Here is a 6,311-nt window from a genome sequence, read left to right as displayed (position 1 = left end):
AAGTTTCAAACACAACTCTAAGATGCTTCACATGATCATCAAAGGTCTTGCTATACACTAGGATATCGTCAAAATATACTACAACAAACAGCCCAATATACTTCCTCAAAACATGATTCATAAGCCTCATAAATGTACTAGGCGTATTAGATAACCCAAACGGCATTACCATCCATTCATATAACCCCTGTTTAGTTTTAAATGTTGTTTTCCATTCATCTCCCTCTTTCATTCTAATTTGGTGATAACCACTCATCAAATCGACTTTAGAAAACAATAGAAAACAATACAGCACCATGCAACTCATTAAGCAAATCATCAAGTCTAGGTATAGGAAACTGACACTTAACTGTTATTTTATTGATAGCACAACTGTCCATACACATCCTCATGTTACCATCTTTCTTCGGTACAAGCAAAGTAGGTACGGAACATGGAGTAAGTGATTCTTGCACATAGCCCTTTTCTACGAGCTCACCAACCTGCCTTTGAATCTCTTTTGCTTCCTCTAGATTACATCTATATGCTGGTCTATTAGGAAGTGAAGCTCCCGGTACCAAATCAATTTGATGCTCAATTCCACGAATAGGCGGTAAACCTTTAGGTAATTCATCTGGAAACACATCTTTAAATTCTTCAAGCAATTCCTTAATCTGTCTTGGTAAGTCCAATCCTTCTACTTATAGTAATTGCTTTTCCCAAATCATGAAAATAACCCCCATCGAAGCTAATGCTTGTTTGATATCTCCTTTTTTGGCTAACAATAACCCCTTACGTGATTGCACCTCCTTCTGTTGGCTTCGTAGTTGATCCTCTCTAACCTATTAATAACTCAATGGTAACAAGTTCGCCTTCTTTCGATTTAGCATGAAAGAATAAGTGTTCTTTCATCCATTGTAGGTCACATCCTTATCAACTGTCATGGATGACCCAGTAATAAATGGCTAGCTAACTTCGGTGTAGCGTCACACAAAACCTCGTCATGATAGGTTTTAATAGAAAAAGGCACAAGAACTTGATTTGTCACCTGAATCTCCCCATTCTCATTCAGCCATCGCAAACTATACGGTCTGGGATGTGGAATGGTAGTTAAGCCCAATTTCTCCACCAAGGTAGTTGACTTAACATTAGTGCAACTTCCATTATCAATTATCATCCCACACACCTTATCTCGAATCTAACATCAAGTATGAAAGATGTGCTCATGTTGCTCATCACCAACATCAATTTTTGCATTCAAAACCCGTTGCACAACCAACAAATCTCCCTTCACTGGTTCGAAATCCTCTTCCTGTTCCATTTGTGCCTCATCTTCATCTTCAGTTTCAGCCTCATCTCCACTGATCAGCTCTCCATGATCCCCATGCAATATCATTACCCTTTTATTTGGACATTCTGAAGCAATGTGCCCATGTCCTAAGCACTTGAAGCACTTGATGTCTCGTGACCTCCTTGGATGTGGAGGTTCTGTCACCTTCTCCTTTCCCTTTAAAGAATCAGAACTGGTATTCCCCTTGCTGACCTCCACCTTCTCATCTCGTTTAGGTGTGCTCCATGTTCATGTAGGCGTAGATACAGCCCTTGTCATGCTTGACGTAGTTACACAAGTTCGAATACCTCCTCGTTTCTGTTGCCTCTCTACTCAAGTTGCAAGCTTTATAACATCCTTAAGAAAGATGTACAGTTGCAATTCAACAACATTACTTATATCCTTCCTCAACCCTCCAAGAAATCTAGCTATTGTTTGCTCTTGGGGTTCTATCAATTCACATCGAATCAGCAGCAACTCAAACTCTTTCACATACTCTTCCATGCTTAAAGATCCTTGTCGTAAAGTATAAAGTCTGATGTATAACTCTTGTTTATAGTAATCAAGAACAAATCTCTTCTTTATCACTCTTTTCATAGTTGCCCACGTTCTAATCTCCTCTTCTCCATCCCTTCTCCTCTGAATCTTTAAGTTTGCCCACCATAAAAGAGCATAATCTATAAACTTAACTATTGCCACTTTGCACTTCCTTTCTTCAGAATATTCATACCATTCTAACACCTTTTCAACCTTCTGAATCCATTCCAAGTATTCCTCGGGTGAACTACTTCCTCAAAATGGTGGAATCGTAAGTTTAAGACCACTAGGAGGATTATCATTCTACCTTTTTGGTCTGCCTCTCTTGTCAGCCTCATCATCCCCATTTGGATCTCTGTCAGCTTCTACAAAATCATTTCATGGCACCCTAAGTGCTTGCCTCTATGGGGTTGCAAATTATTTCTTTGCATCATTTGCATAAGGGTATGCAATTGTTCACGAATTCCAGTCATTTCATCTCGAATCTCAACATGAGATCATTGTGAGCCCATAACCTGTGTCTGTTCTAAACTTAACCCTCTTGGCAAATCTTCTTTATCTCCAGCCATAATTAAGTTAATCAACCTCAATTCCAGCAAGCCTTTTTTCTGTTTCTGACTCCTGCCGTAGATCGCAACTAATGCTCTGATACCAGATGATCTGCCATGAATGATTTGAAAATCAGCAACAATGAATCTAATGAAAATGGATGAAGGATACTTTGATTTTAAGGTTCTGGTTGTGTTGTCTTTCTTTTAGTGTTTAGGTTAAGGAGTCTTTAGATAATCTTCTATTGACTCTTGAGACGCATCCTAGTGGAGATGTGCATCGTGCAATTCATGATTTATGGCCACTATTTCATAAAGAACATGATCGACTTAGTCTTGGGAATCTGACTAAAAAAGACCCTGTTTGCCAGTTTTTAAGAAAACTGGATGGGAAGCCTATCCCCGACCCATAGAGGGCGTTTAAGCCGTTCTTGGACGTAAAACCAAGGGAAGATGTGAGCCACAATCACAACTACCTGTACATACACATGTTTTTTTTCAAAAGTAAATAAATAAATAAAAAGAGAGAGAGAGTGTGTGAGACTCTAGCTGGCCTACATATAGATGTTATGATTGCCTTTCTAATTTCTCATCTATAAAACCCTCTTTTCCTTCCTTTCATTTCTACTCAACCCATACATTTAACAAATACAGAAGTGTGTAGAAATGGCAAGTTCCTCAGGTCATCAAATAAGAAATATTTGTGTTTTCGGTGGATCTAGTCCTGGGAAAGAAAAGGAGTTTTTAGAATCAGCAAATCATCTTGGTTAGGTGCTAGCTGAGAGAAAGATTCATTTAGTGTATGGGGGAGGCAGTCTTGGGTTAATGGGAGGTGTGTCAATAGCTGCATTTTTAGGAGGTAGTCAAGTTTTGGGGGTCGTCCCTGAAGCTTTGGCACAAGGGGACATCATTGGAAAAACAATTGGAGAGGAACTTCAGGTCTCCACAATGTCGGCTCGAATGAATGCAATGTTTAACCATGCTGATGCTTTCATTGCTTTACCAGGTGGTCTAGGCACATTGGAAGAGATCTTTCATATTTCCTCTTGGGCTCAATTGCACATTCACCATAAACCCATAGGTTTGTTAAATGTTAATGGTTATTATGATAAGTTGTTGTCTTTTCTTGATCATGCTGTGGAACAGGAATTTCTAACATCTTCTGCACGACAAATCATAATCTCTGCTGCTACTGCTGAACAGTTGATTGACCAACTACAATCTTTCATTCCTGTGATTGATCCTTCCATGAGTCGCATAAATTGGTCATCTACGGGAAGCCGTAAAAAGCTTAGATTGGATTTGAGCCTTCATTTGTGAATTTTTGTGTCTTTTGGTTTTATTATTATGTTTTGTTATTTCTTATTTTTGTTTTAGTGTGTTTCAGGTTTTGTCAGTGTTCGTTATTTCAGGTGATATCTTTTATACTCTATCTTTCTACCTTAGAACATTGAGGACAATGTCTCGTTTTGGTTGGGGGGAGAGGGTAGTAGTTGATAAAAAAAAATTGTTTTTCATTTCATAAAGCATGTGCATAATTGTTGTTACTAGGATGGCAGAGTAAAGGAGTTCTTTTGTTAAAGTGACTCTTGAGACGCATCTTAGTAACCATTCTTAACAAGGTCTATTATAATACTTCCTGAAATATTCAGGTTTACAAACTCTCGTATTGTTACCACTTAATTCTGCTCATATACTTATTTAACATGTATTCTTAAACCTTAATTTACACACACACACTTTAACATATGATTGTGGGTTGCATATTGGATTATTACATTATTTATGTTCTTTTGTTAAAGGTAACAACTAAGGGAAAGGGATTGTATATAATTAAAAAAAAAACATGAAAAAAAAGAAAGAAAAAAAAAAGAAAAAAAAGAAGAAAAAAAAATGATGATAATAAAAATGTAGATAAGTTTGGTTTCGTAGCCTCCCTAACCTAAGCAATTAAGCCCGAAGGGGTGTTTTAACACCTAATACCCTAAAGTCAACTGACTTGGGAGCTATTGGCCCAACGCTTGTTACATGGGTTGAGGAGAAAAGCTTAAGGGAATCAAACATTGCACTATCTACATATCAGTATCTGCGACCCGAGTTACTAAGCTCGTAGGGGTGTCTTAACACCTAATGCCCTAAGACCAACTGGTCTGGGAGTCATTAGCTGAAAGCTCGTTACATGGGTTAAAGATGCATGATGTTTTTAAATTATATGTATATAGATTTTTAAAAAAGAAAAAAAGAAAAAAAAAGACAAAAATAATAATCCCAACCCAAGGAAGTTAACCTTAAACATTAGAACAAAAATTTTGTTTTCTTCCAAGAAAAGCCCCATAATTATGTGTTGATACATTGAGCACAAAAGAAAGGTTTATTAATATCTTGTTAAGAGGTATTGAGCAGATATATAAATTTAATGAGAGTTTGTTTATCTGGATAGATTAATGGAAGTTAAATGATGAATACCTTGCTTTGTGGAATTTGCAAATTGTTTTTCTATTTTACGCTTTGATTACTAGGGACTAGTAATAAGCTGGTTGGGGGGTGTGATTAGTACTTAAAAGTGCATTTTTATCATGGTTTTATATCATCATTTTGCACTTGAAGTATCAATAACTCCTTAACCAAAGCATGTTTTATAATAATATATCTAATAATATAAGATACCTTTAATTTGTGGTAAATGTCTATTTTTAATGCAGGTCTATCACATAAATGAAAGGATTGATTGATGACTTGAAGAACTTAAATTGCATGGATAAAGAGATGGTCAAACTTAGAGAAGAGATGTCGGTGCAATCCAAACTGGAACACTGTTCGGTAATTGGGTCATATCTAGAGCTATATATCTCAGATTTAGGTCCAATTTATATGGATGGAAAGGTAAGACATAGGCCTACAACTTTCATATGGAGCCCAAGATCTAAAAAGGCCATTATCAAGTCCAAATTGTAGCAACAACAAAGAAGCCCGAATCTGTCTTCCAGCCCGAGCACTGTTCGGTATTTTGGCCATATCTGGAGTTCTAGAAGTCCAAATGAGCTGAATTTTTTACACAAGAAAGCTGAGACAATTGCCTACAACTTTCATGTTTGCAACTGGCTCCAGTTTTGACGTTATCAATGACGTTTTGGGCAGACAAGAGAAGATAAGGATTGTCACCAAGTCAAAAGTTGGCCACCCACTTATCAATTAGTCATCAAATCAATAGTTCCCAATTTTGGCCTATAAAAGGAGGCATTTGCCATGCATTTAGGCATCTTGGTGTTCAGATCAAGATCATGCTCTTCCTTTCTCTCTTTGTATTTTTTATGCTTTGTTTTCATTAATATTAAGTTTATGCCTTTCATTTCCTTTCCTTTACTTAGTTAACTTTTATGTTCTTATTTTGTTTATCTATTTTGCTTTCTTTCATTATGTCTAGCTAAGTTAGTTATGTCAAGGTGAAAAGGTTACACTAATGGTGTAAGAATAAGTATAATGTAAACTTAATATGGACTTTAATGTTTGATACTAACATGTTTTATATTTGTTATCTTGTTTACTCTTTAATACTTTGCTTGTTAAATGATTAATCTTGATTTATGTTGTATAACACTTGGTACAACAAATGCTTGGCACTTTCATAGTCATACTGTATGGTATAACCAACATCGGAGTTATGAAAAGAACTTGATTTATTGTTTATAACAGACACATGAGGTATGAAAGGAACTTGATTTGTTGTTAACATAAGTTATACTCATGAATGCTTGACGAGATTTACAAGTATTAGCATTAATTGAATAAGATGACTAATGTAATCATGTTAACAATCTATAATCTGATTGGAACCTCCTTTGTGTGTGGTTTTCAATTAAATAATAAGAGTTGATACTACACTTTTTTGACATACCATTAATGGAACCTCTAACCTT

This window comes from Populus euphratica, unplaced genomic scaffold (assembly GCF_000495115.2).
Source record: "Populus euphratica unplaced genomic scaffold, PopEup_1.0 scaffold540.1, whole genome shotgun sequence".
NCBI classification, from domain to species: domain Eukaryota; kingdom Viridiplantae; phylum Streptophyta; class Magnoliopsida; order Malpighiales; family Salicaceae; genus Populus; species Populus euphratica.
Note: the sequence above shows the minus strand (reverse complement) of the source record.